This window comes from Semicossyphus pulcher, unplaced genomic scaffold, assembly GCF_022749685.1.
Source record: "Semicossyphus pulcher isolate SPU_LCO1_2020_fin unplaced genomic scaffold, fSemPul1.0.p SCAF_4, whole genome shotgun sequence".
NCBI classification, from domain to species: domain Eukaryota; kingdom Metazoa; phylum Chordata; class Actinopteri; order Labriformes; family Labridae; genus Semicossyphus; species Semicossyphus pulcher.
The window spans coordinates 34,166,550-34,180,691 of record NW_027211715.1 but is presented as its reverse complement, the minus strand read 5'-3'; the positions used below and the strand labels follow the sequence as shown (position 1 = coordinate 34,180,691).

The window sequence follows — 14,142 nt, the reverse complement described above, 5'->3', positions numbered from 1 at the left end:
CATCGTACGTTTAGCCACTAAAACTACTGAGTTAGTTTGAGGAAAAGATCCTGGTTTGGCCAAAAACTAATCATTTAAATTCAAATATACTTCCAAGTGCTTTGAAAATTGTGCCTACAGACACAAAAAAGGGGGAAATTGTTGTTCATGTTCACGATTCTTTGTTGTATTTCCGTGACTGTTTCCTCATCAGACAGCCTCACAGTCCCGGTGTGTGGATGTGAGAGAAGGACCGAACTTCTTCTTCTGATGTGATGCAGCAATTTTCTGTCTCTTTTTGCAGGAACGTATAAATGCAACAAACCAAACGTCTTGCAGAAGAAACTGTCGCCAGGATTTCTAACAAACATTCAGCTTTAACTTCTTCATTTCAAGCAGACTGAACCCTTAAAGTGCGTAAAGGTCGGGGCGGTGGAGGAGAAGAGTTTGTGACCTTCACATTTTTTAAAACCCTAAAACGATTGTGACCTTTCCACTTTCAGATGTTGCAATTATAAGCTTATAAAAGGTTTCGTTCATGATGCTCCTGTCACATTTGGGCTGAAACAAGTAGCTTCAAACAGTTTGGCCTGAGCGTCGGCCGTTCGTAACCCTCTTCAACAATCGAGCAGTGTGCGCGCCGCCCTACTTTATAATTACAATGACACGACTTCAGATTCAAAAGTACAGGATGTCTCTTACTAAATGTCACATGCTGTATTTTCCCATGATGCCTGTCGCACAGTGACAAAGATAGTTCTGTGTTGTGTCCTGGATGTAATGTAATTACGGAGTGATAAAGGCTCCTGGCTCATCATGACGGGCCGCTGCGAGCGCTCCGGTCCTGCATGAATTAGCATTTCAATCCTCTCGGCTCTGCTGAGGTCAACAACCAAAACAACTATTATGGTGAGTGACGTGACGCGAGCGCGGAGACGTCGTCACTATATAATCATGCAGTTCATATTCCCTCATGGAGCAGGGACTATTTTCAGTCTGTCTGAGGACGTCTCTTACAGGAAGTTCGGCCTCCTGCAGAAGAACACGTGGACGTATGAGCCGGGAAATGTGGAAGAAGTCTCAGGAGGAGCTCGGATATTTACTGACCACAAAGGCCACTGCTCTGTGTCTTGCTAAATGCTTCAAAGACTGCGTTATCAGACCGTCAGATTAAAGGCAGAGCCTGTTCAGTACCGACCATCGTACGAACCTGTCAACTATCCAACCTTCGTTCTCTTTCAGCTCTTTGACGACAGGAAGTGAGTGTCATAGCTGCAGAAGCATCCACTCCACCAGCTCCAGCTGTCACTTTGAAACAGGAATCAGTTTAGTGAAGGACATGTCTCCACACCTCCACACATGTGGTGGCTGTATCTGTAGTGTGCATGTGTGACCTGTGCAGGGATTCTCAGCTGTCTTACTCCCTCTGCTGGACGCTGAGCGTAACACAGCTGCAGGTCAGGGGAAGCTGCTGACTTACAGGAGGAGGAAGGTGTCATTCAACTCTAATAATCAAACTTATCTTGGTCGAGTGATTTATATCTATAAATGTTTAATTTATTTTTTAAGCACATTTTATGTGTTATTAAGAAATCTTCTGTCATAAGAGCAGAAAAGTGTAAAGCAGGTAGGAGCAGCAGAATCAAAGAAACATACAACCTCAATATTCTGTCACGACAACATCCGGTTTGTTTCTGAGCTTTGATCAAAATACAAAATCTTCCTCGACAGACAGAGCAGCTTCACATCTCATCACACTCTCTCCATCCATCATCTGTACCTCTTATCCTGGTCAGGGTTGCAGCCAATCCCAGCTGTCATTGGGCGAGAGGCGGGGTTACACCTGAACAGGTCACCTGTCAATCACAGGGCTGATACACAGAGACACATGCTCACATTCACACCTACAGGCAATTTTAGAGTCACCAATGAACCTAACTTTGTAATGTGGGAGAAAGCTGGAGCACCCGGACGGAACCCACGCATGCACGGGGAGGACATGCAGACTCTAAACAGGGATTCGAACCAGGAACCTTCCACCCATTTTACTCTTTCCTGCTCTTCTACTTCCTTAAATATTAGTTCAACAATTTTTGGATGTTAGCGAGTTATTACAGCCAAGTTTCAACGATTCAGCCTTCATCTGAAAAAGATCTGATCACAGCTGTTTGGATGGCGTTCCCTCAGCAACAGCTTTAATAAGAGGAAGAAAACACTGCAGGTTCCCGGGTGTTTGGGTGAAGACAAGCAGTCAGATTCAGAGTCAGATCACAGTCAGCTCGACCTTCGTTTAAATAAAACAACAGAGAATGAACTAACCAGGATTATAACCAGGCCCCGTTTATTAATGATGACTTTAACCCTATCACAGGTCTCTCCTGTGACTATGGGCACATGATCTTTTTACATGTCCTGACTGTCATGTCGCTCCTCACAGCGCCCGGGTTCCTCTGTGCTGCTGCCTGGAGCAGAGAGCAGGAGGCCGGCTCACTCCTCTGCAGTGGAGTTTCCTCTAATGGGCTCCATACAGGCCGCTTTGAGACGATTATTTGGGGAAACACGACACCGGCTTGGATCAAATCAGCCCAATGTGGGCACGTTACAGGTCCGGGCATGTATGTGCGTCAGAACAAGGGAAAGAGAGATTTGTGTGTGGAGGAGAGTCTTCCAGTTTATGTGCCTTTTGATCAGCACTAAACTGGAGGCTATGAGGAATGTTTCTTTTTCTCCTTTGAAGGCAGTTTGAGTTTTCTGTAATAGTTTTGGTTCAGCCGGGGCCTGTGTGTGTAAGTGTGTGCGCGTGTGTGCCTGTGTGTGTGTGTTCAGCCTGGTATAAATGGGGGCGAGCTCTGAAATGAATATCATTGTCACATCTCGTGCCAGAGCAAATTCCCCGTCCAAAACGAGCAATTTGGAGCCAACGCCTGCCGTGGAAAATCTGCCTTCAATTTTCCTGCACTGGTGGCTCTGCGTGCGCTCGCCCCTCCAACTCTCTCTCTCTCGCTGACACACACACACACACACACACACACACACACACACACACACACACACACACTGAGCAAACCAAAGGCCGAGCTCTCCCCCTCACACACTCTCTAACTTTTAGATGTAGCTGGCCTGCAGCGCGTGGACCCCACAGTTTATTTTTTTCTCAATTATCCATTTAGTGTAAGTGGCAGGCGGCTGATGGGCTCCACGCCGAGAGGAAATGTTTGTATTGTCCTCGTTTTGCAACGAGCCTCTAAACTAATACCTGATTAGTGAGAGCGAGTCACCGCGGGGAAATACATTTTAGAGACAGCCGGCTCTGACGCTGTTTCTTTGTTTTTCTTGTTCCAGTAATCGCCTCCGACCACCACAGCTCCTCCTACAGACAAACTGAGTGTGCTTTCACTTCAGTTAGCTGCAGGGGAACGTTTTAGAGACTGATATTCTTTATCTGTTCTCTTAAATATCAAGCACTGAGGGAGGACTGAATGATCTGTATGTGCGAGGTTGGACATGTGTTAACATGAACAAAAAGCCACTTTCCTCACATGATTAAACATAAAGATGTTTTTGTGTTTGTTTGATGATGTTCTAACACCGGGCAGCAGCCAGGATGTTGGAAGTCGTCCCTCTTGGACCCTCCTCCAAATACAAACAGGCAAAAGATCTGGATGTTTCTTGTGTTACTTTTTAACTGAACTGTTTGCTTAAATACAAAGCGTCTCCTCTCTTGTGCACAAAAAGTGAAGCCTTAACCCCCCCCAGAGCGGGCGCTGCCATCCTGCTCATCTGTACCCTCATCTGTAGAGTGTGTGCAGCAGAGATCGGCTGGTGGAGCCGCGGTGTCGATGTCCTGTCCCTTCCTCTCCCCGACGCACACCTTTACCTTGTGTCCTTGCCGTGTCGGAGCCCTCAGGTGGGCTCAGTCTCAATCTAATTACGTCTCCTCTACTCTGCTACTCGGGAACAGAATGCTGCAGGGGCCCCATTTGTCAACAGAGCTGTCAATCATGAGGCCACGCCCCCTTTTTATAACATAAAATAACTAATTAAAAGTAAACGTGTCAGAAAAATGAACACTTGGACATAAATCAGCAGGATAAGAACTAACTATAATGACAGAAACCATGTGTGACGTGTATTTTGATTTTATAGTTTGACCCATGTCCCATCTGTTAACATGGAGGAGGCGGGCTTTATGAGCTATACTGCAGCCAGTCAGCAGGGGGCGACAGAGAGGGTTTGGCCTCACTTTCAGGGAGCTGCCATGTCGGCCATCTTTTTATACAGTCCTCACATCTGTGAATACAAACCATCATTTGAACACACATTTCAACAGGTCATTTCTTACCGTTAATCTCTGTTAATTATAATTTAAAACCTTTAATATGTTGGTAAAATTTGTAATATTTGAATCCTCAAAAACATTTGAATCAGTCTCTAAAAATCCATCATTAACTGTAAACTCCTCCCAGGTTGTGGAAATCCCCCAAAGTCCCAGAGAAATGACGAGGACATCACCTCAGTTACACCCTGTTCTTCCAAAGCTGACTGTGTGGACTTCAGGCGGGTCCTTTCTGTGATCCATCGTCTGTTCACGCTCTGCTGCACGAGCTCGGATGATTCCAGAACACAGCATGATAAACTAAACCCAGCCTGAAGTTCTGCCAGGCGTCCATAAAAAGCTCTGACGCCGCACTTTCCAACACTCGTCTGCTCTGATCGGCTGTGATTACAAGTTTCCACGACAGAGACCGACTCTGGCAGAGCGGACTGAAACAATGCCGGGATGGTACGAGAGGATGATTGTTTCAGCTGGACGACCTTCCCGTCAGCTCTGCAGTTTCATCTCTGAAGAATCCTGTTTCTTTCTCTTCTGACTCATCAGGGTGAAGGGGCCTCGTGAAATCCTGCTGACGCCTCTCTTCCCCTGAGGACCGACTCTTCATATTCATCTGTGTTTTCTCCTCTCTGCTCATTACTCGTGTTGCGGAGGATCTTTTCCTGCACGCTTCTGCAGAGATCTACGGAGACAGCAGGAAGTGTGGGAGGGGGAGAATACGAGATGGGAAGAAAGGGAGAGCCTGATCCAAACACGACTCTGACCTGCCGCCTCAGGATTCTTTCATTGCTCTTCTCTAACTCCAGTTTAAACTGGTCCTGCAGAAAGTTTTTAATGCAACAGAGCAAGAATTTAAGACGTTCTTCATCAACAAATGATACACTTACTGTACACTAACAGCCGAATACAAGAGATGAGAAGATCTGAGGATGCATCCGGAACAATTGATTCATTCAGGGAGGCGTTTAGTGTAGTGTAGTGTAGGCAGAGAGGAAGCTAGCCTAGCCACACCAAAAGCTAGCAAACCTGCTAACACTCGCACAGTTAGCATGTTAACAAATACTAGATGTTTCTGCCTTTATTTATAGGACAGCGGACGAGAGACAGGATGTGTGGGGAGAAGGGAGTCAGGAGTGGAGCCTGCAGCCGCTGCGTCGTGGCCTCTGTATGTGGGGCGCCGACTCTTCCAACTGAGCTGCACAAGTGCCCCGACAAGATGTTTTCTCCTGTTTGCTGCCTTTTGCACTTAGCTTAAACATGCTAACACTGATGTTGTAAAGTAGATGCTGCATTCGTGCCATGTCAGCAGAGCAGTCACAGAAAGAAGTAACCTGGTGTTGGTAGTGACTGCCAGCAGGAGGTTTTCTTCCAGAATTGAAAGTAGGAGCTTCATTTAACCACTCGATTGCGTCATAATTAAGGGCCATGATAAGACTTGAATGTGGCATTAGCCTAGCTTAGCACAAAGACTGAAAGCATTACTTTGTAGCCCATAGCTCCAGTAAAATGTCAACTTTCAAACAGCAACAAAAACATCTTTAATATTATATTAATATGCTGAATAAGGTTATAATAGCCTATATATTAATAATAAGCCTATATTAAAAGTACACTTCTCTATAATGTTATCAAACACTTCATATGCTACATTTAGCATGTAGTTCACATTGCATCATGTCGTTGCAGCAGAACTGGAGGACGCAGGAACATGTCTTATGATGTGTGAGTGCTATATTCCTGGAGACACCGATTAAATATTGAGGTTTAATTTGCTGTTTTATAGTTTCAGTCTGTGATATAGTTTTCTGTTACAGGGGCTATATGTAAGATTTGACATGTATTGATCAATCAAATATCATTTTTTATTGCCAATGTGTGAAGGGATAGTAGAGGAACTGATAAATTGAGACCTTCCCCATCTTCCTCCCTCGGCCCGAACAACCTGCGAGCTGATTTTTATGTAAAGCACTCGGGACGGTGACGAGAGGACGTGACATATCTGCACATTTGCGAGTACCTCTGCTGAGAGCTCATTCTCCGCCACGACAGTCAACAGTGAGCAACACGAGACAACGCAAGCTGTGAAAAGGCGACGGATAATGTTCACAAATGACAGCACCCACAACAACACCAACACAAACTAGAGTCAACATCGGCATCACGCGAATCATGGAGACCTTCGATTGCTTTTGGGGATCAAGACGGACCCACAACTTATTGTTGTCATAGAAACAAAACCTGCGTGCAGCGTTCTCTCACCGGGTGCAGCGTTTTTTCTCTCACAGCACAAAGTGCTTCATCCCAGCTCTCTCCAGCCGCCCTGCCCCGCCTGGCTAATGAGGATTTTCTGAAAGTTACATATAGCACCTTTAAGGTGCTGTAGCATTAGTGCCAAGGTCAAAGGTTATATCCAAGAAACTGCTGATAAAAGCAACTTTTTCAACTGGCTACTTATTTATTTATTTCACTTCGGAGATTTCTTTCACTTCCAGAATAACTGTATATCAACTGTACACGTTATTTCTTTGGCTGCCCTGTCTTTCTCCATCTCTCCACCAGATGCCCTCTGACTTTCCCACCCTGTCAGTGACTTCCTGTTTGAGCCACACCTGTTCATCATTCCCTCATTAAGCCCCAGAGTAAGCACAAGCCACTTTCCCCCTGTCCTCTCTAAGATCATGAGCGTCGCTGTCCTCTCACACTTCCTGCTCTGGAGCCACACAGGTGTTCTTTGCAGAAAATGGATCCAGGTGGAGGAAGGCAGAAGATTCATCTAACAGGGAGATTCAGGTTGTTATGTGGAGTTTTGTTTCGAGTGATTAGTTTGATAGTTAGAAAGTCCTTTTATTTTGAAGGGGAACTGTGTATACTCTCCCATTCACTGTCATCATCTTCATCACCATCGAGAACAGTGACGTCAGTCTCCATCATTCAGCGGTGAGTACCTCAACAAGCACAAAGTGTTGAACTCGCAGCTAAATGTGTGAATTACTGAGATTTAGGGTAAAAAAATGAGATTTCCTGGACTTCAAAATAAAGTTCTCAGCCATGTGAACATGTGTTTGCGATGATGGAGCCACCTGCGGGCCAGCAGGGTGGAGGCTGTGATGGATCTGAGTGCCAGGCCGGGACGGGCGGCGTGTTTTGATCACTACATCAGCTCTGCAGCAGGAATGAGCTAATATTAACCGTCAGCTGAAATGTCCTGACTGCAGCCAGCGCGTCACACACAATTATGACAAATTCAAACAAACACAGACGAGAGGGCAACATTTTTTCTGCTAAAGAGTCCGAACTGTAAATATTCATAAACGTAACGTCTGTCATCATCCACACAGCCGAGTGGGAGAGCACTCACGCAGACACACACCGCAGATTTCCCCTCAAAGTTAAGAACATATTTAACTCTATGATAACATCACTTCGAGAAATCATTAGCTGCAGTTTAAGGTCCGGTGCTGGGTCAGAATCCCCCTCAGATTCTCCACATGGTACACAACTGTGTTAATGAAGAGCTTTCCAAGTGTTTGTATGAGAACTTTTGAACACTGGACTGACCTAGACTAGCTGTTTCCCCCTACTTCCTGTCTTCATGCTAAGCTAGGCTAATATCCAGGATTTGGCTCGGAAGTGGTTTGTACTCTCAGGGATTTTTCAACATTTTTAGCTCATCCCAGCTGCAAAATCGGTTGTTGTTCCTGTTGCAGAGCCGTCGTCTGACCTAGTTTGTGCCGGAAGAACGACAGGATATTTCAGCTTTGATTTCTAATCTCCCCGTTTGCTTGCATGGCTGTCAAACGATGCTACTAACAGCGACAATCATCTTAAAATAAGGTTGCACAGGCGAGGATGTTATGGAGGTTGTTTCTTTCAGTTCAGAGCAACACTAAACTCCTTCATCAGTCTGCGCGAGCTTCATATTTTACCTGTCAGATGCACGTTCACCAGAGTTTTCTATAAGCGCTCTTTGAAGCTAGCTGCAGCGCTGCTCGCTGAGTTTTCATGTAAAGCTGTTTAATTGTTTTTACTGGTTTTAATCACAGGGTCTGTGTGTTTTTCAGAGGGGGGGACGTGTTGATAATTCGGCTCCTGGTAAAAACCTTGTGCATGAACAGTGAAGGATTATTTTGAGACTGAATGTCTAAAGTTTACAGCCTGACATGCTGCTAAACCTGGATTGTTCTGAGTACAATGATGCAGCAGAAAGCTCCACCAGCAGGAGGACTGACCTTTCTCTGACCGTGTGGCACACACTGAGGAATTTACTGCTTTAATTTACTACATTAACCATCAACACTGTTCGGACAGCCACATAAACATGCTTTAAAAAAAGAGTCTATTTCCCCGTGTGTGTGTATAGATCTGCAGAATGACTCCCCCCCCCCGTACAGAGAAAACACATTGAGCCCACATGTATCCAGACCCGTCATCTCACACACTATCTGAAGAATTCCAGTCCAGTCCACACACACACACACACACACACACACACACATACACACACACACACGCACACACCACTTTGCAGCTTTGCATGACACGCAGTGACAGTGGAGCAGGAACAACAAAGAGCTGTAGTTCCGCATTCGGCCACCAGGTGACATGAAAGAAGCGGCTGGCTCAGGCTCACAGGGAGGAAGAAGAGCTGTGTGAGGGAAACTGAGGAGAGATGAGCAGAAACATGGAGGTAAACAAGAAGAGGACACTGGGACAAACAACGTTTCAGTAATGAAGATGAGAGCAGCACGAACAGGTTATTAAGTGTGTAAGAAGGAACAGGACAGAATGTTTGTCTAAACATTTTCTTCAGTGTTTCATTAAATTAAATGTAATAAAGCAGAATAAGGTAGAAATAGTCAGGTAGAACAAGAACTATCTCTTCATATTTTTTATGTCTCGTATTGCTGTTATGTATTCATGAGCTAAGTAGATACATTTTTACGAGTAAACAGAACCTAATTTATTAAAATTCAGTGATATTTTGGTCACACTTGAAGCACCTGGAAACAGTTACCTGTGCTTTTATCACCTTTCGATAAACTATTGCTGTTCCCTGTATTTGTGATCGACAAAGTTAACTCCTAATAAGGCTGCACGGTGGCGCTGTGGTTAGCGCTGTTGCCTCAGTGAGAAGGTTCCCGGTTCAGACGTAGTGGGCCTTTCTGTGTGGAGTCTGCGCGTTCTCCCCGCGCATGCGTGGGTTCCCTCCGGGTACTCCGGCTTCCTCCCACAGTCCAAAGACATGCTCGTTAGGTTCACTGGTAAATTGCCCATAGGTGTGAAAGTTGGCGTGAAAGGTTGTCTGTCTCTGTGTCTAGGTGTAACCCCGCCTCTCGCCCAATGGCAGCTGGGATATAGGCTCCAGCCCCCCGCGAACCTGAACAGGAAAAGCAGCATAATGGATGAACTCTAAATTCATAATGCTGCTAGACAATCAAACACTCTTGCTTCTTCTGCTTTGAAAGCTTGATCAGGCTCTGGAGTCGTCTCCCATCCCACATTTAGCCCACTAACAAGTCTAATATTAGACCCAACTTTTCCTCTTGCTTCCAGCTCTGGCTGGTGTTTCCTGTGAATCTTGTTAAGACCACGTTTACTTTGTGTCTAACATCCTCGTGCAGCATCTTATGCTGCTTTTTGCTTTATGATGTGTGTTTTATTCTATTCCATTAGACCGACATTATTCCCTTCCTATGTGTAACTGTATGTAGACATTTTCTAACCCACCAGCTTTTTGCATTTAAATGATTAGACTTAGATAAGTTCGTCTCCTGAAACCTTTATTAAACCCCATATGTTTAGGCCTATTATTTAACACTGAGAACGAGAATCCTTTAACCCACCTTATCCTCACAAACATCACGGAGCACATGACCTCAGCGTCCTGAGGGCGGTTATTTATCCTCACCTGGTGTGACGCAGCTCCCTGACACTGAAGGAGTCCTCATCTGTTCACATTTGACCCCCCTGCTCTGTCCCTCCTCTTTAACACGTTTTATTCCTCGAGGGCTGATGGGCTTCTCGCACGTTTTTGCGCCAAAACGAGCGCACGGGCCTCCCCTGCGCATCACGAGGCTTTCCGTTTGATGTTTGGGTTCACCGCACCGCTGGGAAGGAGGGGAGGAGGGGGAGGAGGGGGGAGAGCATCTGACGCGTGAACATTCAGTTTTATTGGGTCGCGGGGGGACGCTGCCGACCAATGAGCTGAAACGGGAGCACCGGCGGTGGCGTCTGAGCAGCAGCAGCAGCAGCATCTCTGACTCCAGACCGAGGTGATAATCGGGGGATGCTCGCGGATGGATTTGGACTCTAACCGGGGCTCGAGGACGGACCGGTCATTTAAGGATGCAGGTGATACACGTGAAGGAGCCCGCCGACGTGAATAGAGGAAGATGGAGAGGAGACATCTGCTGTCACCGCGAGACACGACAATAGAGCGGAACTGAGAGGTAACCAGGCATCAGCGAGTCACTGCGATGTATCCTAACCTGCATATAGATTACAATAGAAAGTGTGAGTAATAACTGATTTTAGTCTCACAACTTTAACAGCAGCTAAGTCTCTTTTGTATTTGTTGTATTGCTTGTAGTTGCAGCCTGTCTTTGCCCTGCAGGTCGACTGTGTTGATGTTGTCAGAGGGTGGCAGCTGTCTGATGGTGTCTGCTCTGAGCCAATAACTGTTTCCTGTTCTGTATTGATTCATTGATTTCTGAGCTGTCGGACTCCCAGCAGGCCTGCTGTGTGTGTGTGAGGAGTTTATTAGACATGTTAGCCTCTCAAGCCAGCTTCGAGTTAGAGGGTCAAAAGTGGATCTTTTAAACCTGTGCCATTTTTAAACATATTTTGGGGTCTGAATGTCTAATAGATGTAACGGCTGCAACGTTATGCTTTAGGACTAATATTCTTTATCAAAGTTCGTTCTTGTTGTTTCCACTGACAGGCTCAGATTGTTATTCTAAGTGTGTGACAACATGACAGAAAGGATCCCTACAGAGATAGACCTTTTTGTTACAGAGGAAGATGATTGTTTTAACCACAAACAGACGTTACATCGCTCTCTGCAAACACACCAGACTCCATTGACAAATACAGCAATTTTACTTTGCAGAACACAGGAGCTGCTGGTCTGCCTCCATCAGTTTGTTTGTTTGTCTGTATTACTGTGGGGGATACACATATGGTGTTGGATCAAAACAAACCATTTGAAACTCAAAATTCACACAGTAATAACAAAAAAAACTTACTGATTACAGCAGTGGTGGTAGAGCAGCTCCTGCGTTCTGTGAGGTTAAATTACTGTTTTTATCAATGGAGTCTGGTGTCTCTGAAGAGAGCGGTGTAACGTCTGTTTCTGTTTAAAAAAAATCATCTTCCTCTGTAAAAAAAAAAAAAAAAAAGCCTCAAGACTCCATTAAAGAAAACAGCAATTTTACCTCTTAGAGGTAGTTAGTAGTTTCCTCGATCGGTTAGTTTGTTTGTGTTGTTGTTTGTTACATATATATTGAGTTGGCTCCAAATTAACAATTTCCAACCAAAAAATGTCCAAAAAATGTCACAAACAAATTTAAACCTTGAGGCAGCAGCACACCAGGAACTCAACTGTTCTGCAAAGGAAAATACCTGTTTGTTTTTTGACGTCTGGTGGCTTTGAAGAGAGCGATGAAAAGACGGCTTCTTACCTGAACACTAAGGTCTATCTCTGTAGGGATCCTTTCTGTCATGTTGTCGCGCACTTACAATAACAATCTGAGCCTGTCAGTGGAAACAACAAGAACTTTTAGTGGACGAGCTGGGATTGAACCCAACGACCCAAGCACTGCCCAACCTGCTGTATGACAACACTGTGAAGTTGTCTGGTGACTCCTCAGTCGTCCTCGCTGGTGACGGTCTGTTTTTAGCATCATGGCTCAGTGAGTGAAGTGTCCCTTTGCTTTCTATAATCAGTTCATTCAGACAACTCTCTTTTTAAATGTTTATTAGCAGTAGAGCATAGTAAGAGTTTAAATATAAAGGCCCCTGCAGGATTTAATGTGAACTCTCTGTGTGGACCGGTCTGTGTGCGAGCAGAGGTTCAGTTCATTCTGTTGATCTCAGGGACTCAGCCTCTCTGCTGTTCTTTGACCCGCGCTGTCCTCTGTCACACTTTCCCCCTGAGCCAGCTCTCACCAGACCTCTACATGTCTGTAATACTTTCAGCAGTCACAGTCAAACAGCTGCTATTTTCTGCTTGTGATTTCAAACCATAGATATTCAGCTGTCACATGTTCATTAAGGGCTTATGGGAAATCTTTTTATTATTTTTTTTATTAAATATTTTGGGGACTGAACGACGAGCAGGTACAAAAGAAAGGATCCCTACAGAGATGGACCTTCTTGTCAAAGAGGAAGCTGATTTTTTAAAACCAGAAACAACTGTTCCATCGCTTTTTGCAAACACACCAGACCGCTGCCTGGATTGTTTGATTGTTTGTATAATTTTGTGACATCGATGATTTAAATGCAACATGCAACATCATTTTTGTGTAGCACAGCTTACTGATCCAGGAATCAGTAGACCTGCATAACCTGTGTTCTTTGAGGTAAAATCGCTGTTTTTCTGAATGGAGTCTGGTGGCTTTTTAGGAGAGCCATGTAACGTCTGTTTCTGGTGTTAAAAAATCATCTTCTTCTGTAACAAAAAGGTCGATCTCTGGAGGGATCCGTTCTGTAATGTTGTCAGATACTAAATAGAATAATTTGGATTGGTCACAGTGATGTCATTACTCTTACTGCAGTAAATCAGTTGGATACCCTCCCTGTTCTTTATTATTCAAGCCAAAACATCACAATGAGTTATTGATTAATCGTAATAAGTGCTGTTTGGTAACATGAGCCTTTGATGGGGGTTGTCATGCTGCTGATTAATAATAAATGCATTTGACTGTTGAGTAGATTTTAGTGGGAGCCTGTGCAGGACAGTATCAATGACCACATGCTCACACGGAGGCAAACAAAGGAGATCTTTGCTGCAGATTTAAACATTAAAATCATCAAGTTTGTATTAAATCAGCATAAAACCAGCGTGATGTTTTTGGCCGCACTGTTGAGAACCCGCTCCAGCGCTCTGTCACAGGCTCTTGGCCTTGTAAACACTCCACTGTCTGAGAGATACACACTGACAGCTTGTACAGAAAGTTAATTAGACAGTAACATTCATCCCAACAGAGGGAGGTACACAGGCTCTGGATCTGATCCGAGAGATGACAGAGAAAGAAAATAGTTCCTCTAATTCTCATGTTGAGGACTGAATAACATGACGTGGCTCCAGGCGAGATTATGTAAAAAAGCACCAAACGTTTTCAGCCTGAACCGCAAAGACCAGCCGCACAGACGCTTTTTCCTACATCACATTTCTGTCTGATGATGCAGACCGACTCGAGTGAGTTTCTGCTGTTACTTAAATCTTCTCCAAATCTTCTGGGTGAAATTTAAAACTGATAGAAATAACTTTGTCCAGAGAAAGCTGGACTGCTCTCTGGTTATCCTTTGGTATTAACTGAACAGAGAACGTGTGGTTTGATAATTATGGGACTGAACTTGAATGATTTCTAGGTTTGGATCATAGACTGAATAAAAGAAGTGGATGCAGCCCTGTGACGTCACCTGTAACCCGTCAGCCTCAAGTTTGGCACTTTGGCCGTCGCCATCTTGTTTGGATCCAGACACGACAATATGTTAATGACAGGATTGAGCTGGAGAGGAGCAAACACTGAGTTAACGGCTAATGCTAGGGCTAGCTTGGTTAGCAAGGTGTATCTGAAATTCACAGTAATATAAATCAGGAAGCTAAT

At 44.8% G+C, this 14,142-nt stretch overlaps 1 protein-coding gene across 1 annotated transcript in view; it reads left to right on the top strand.

Moving 5' to 3' along the window:
- The first annotated feature begins 10,677 nt into the window (after positions 1–10,677).
- The window catches only part of pde4dip (phosphodiesterase 4D interacting protein), a 90,246-nt gene continuing 86,781 nt past the window's right edge, over positions 10,678–14,142 (top strand). Inside the window, exon 1 of the mRNA XM_069679487.1 lies at positions 10,678–10,761. The gene's annotated coding sequence lies outside the window, so the exon portion shown is untranslated. The remainder of the gene's footprint in view (positions 10,762–14,142) is intronic.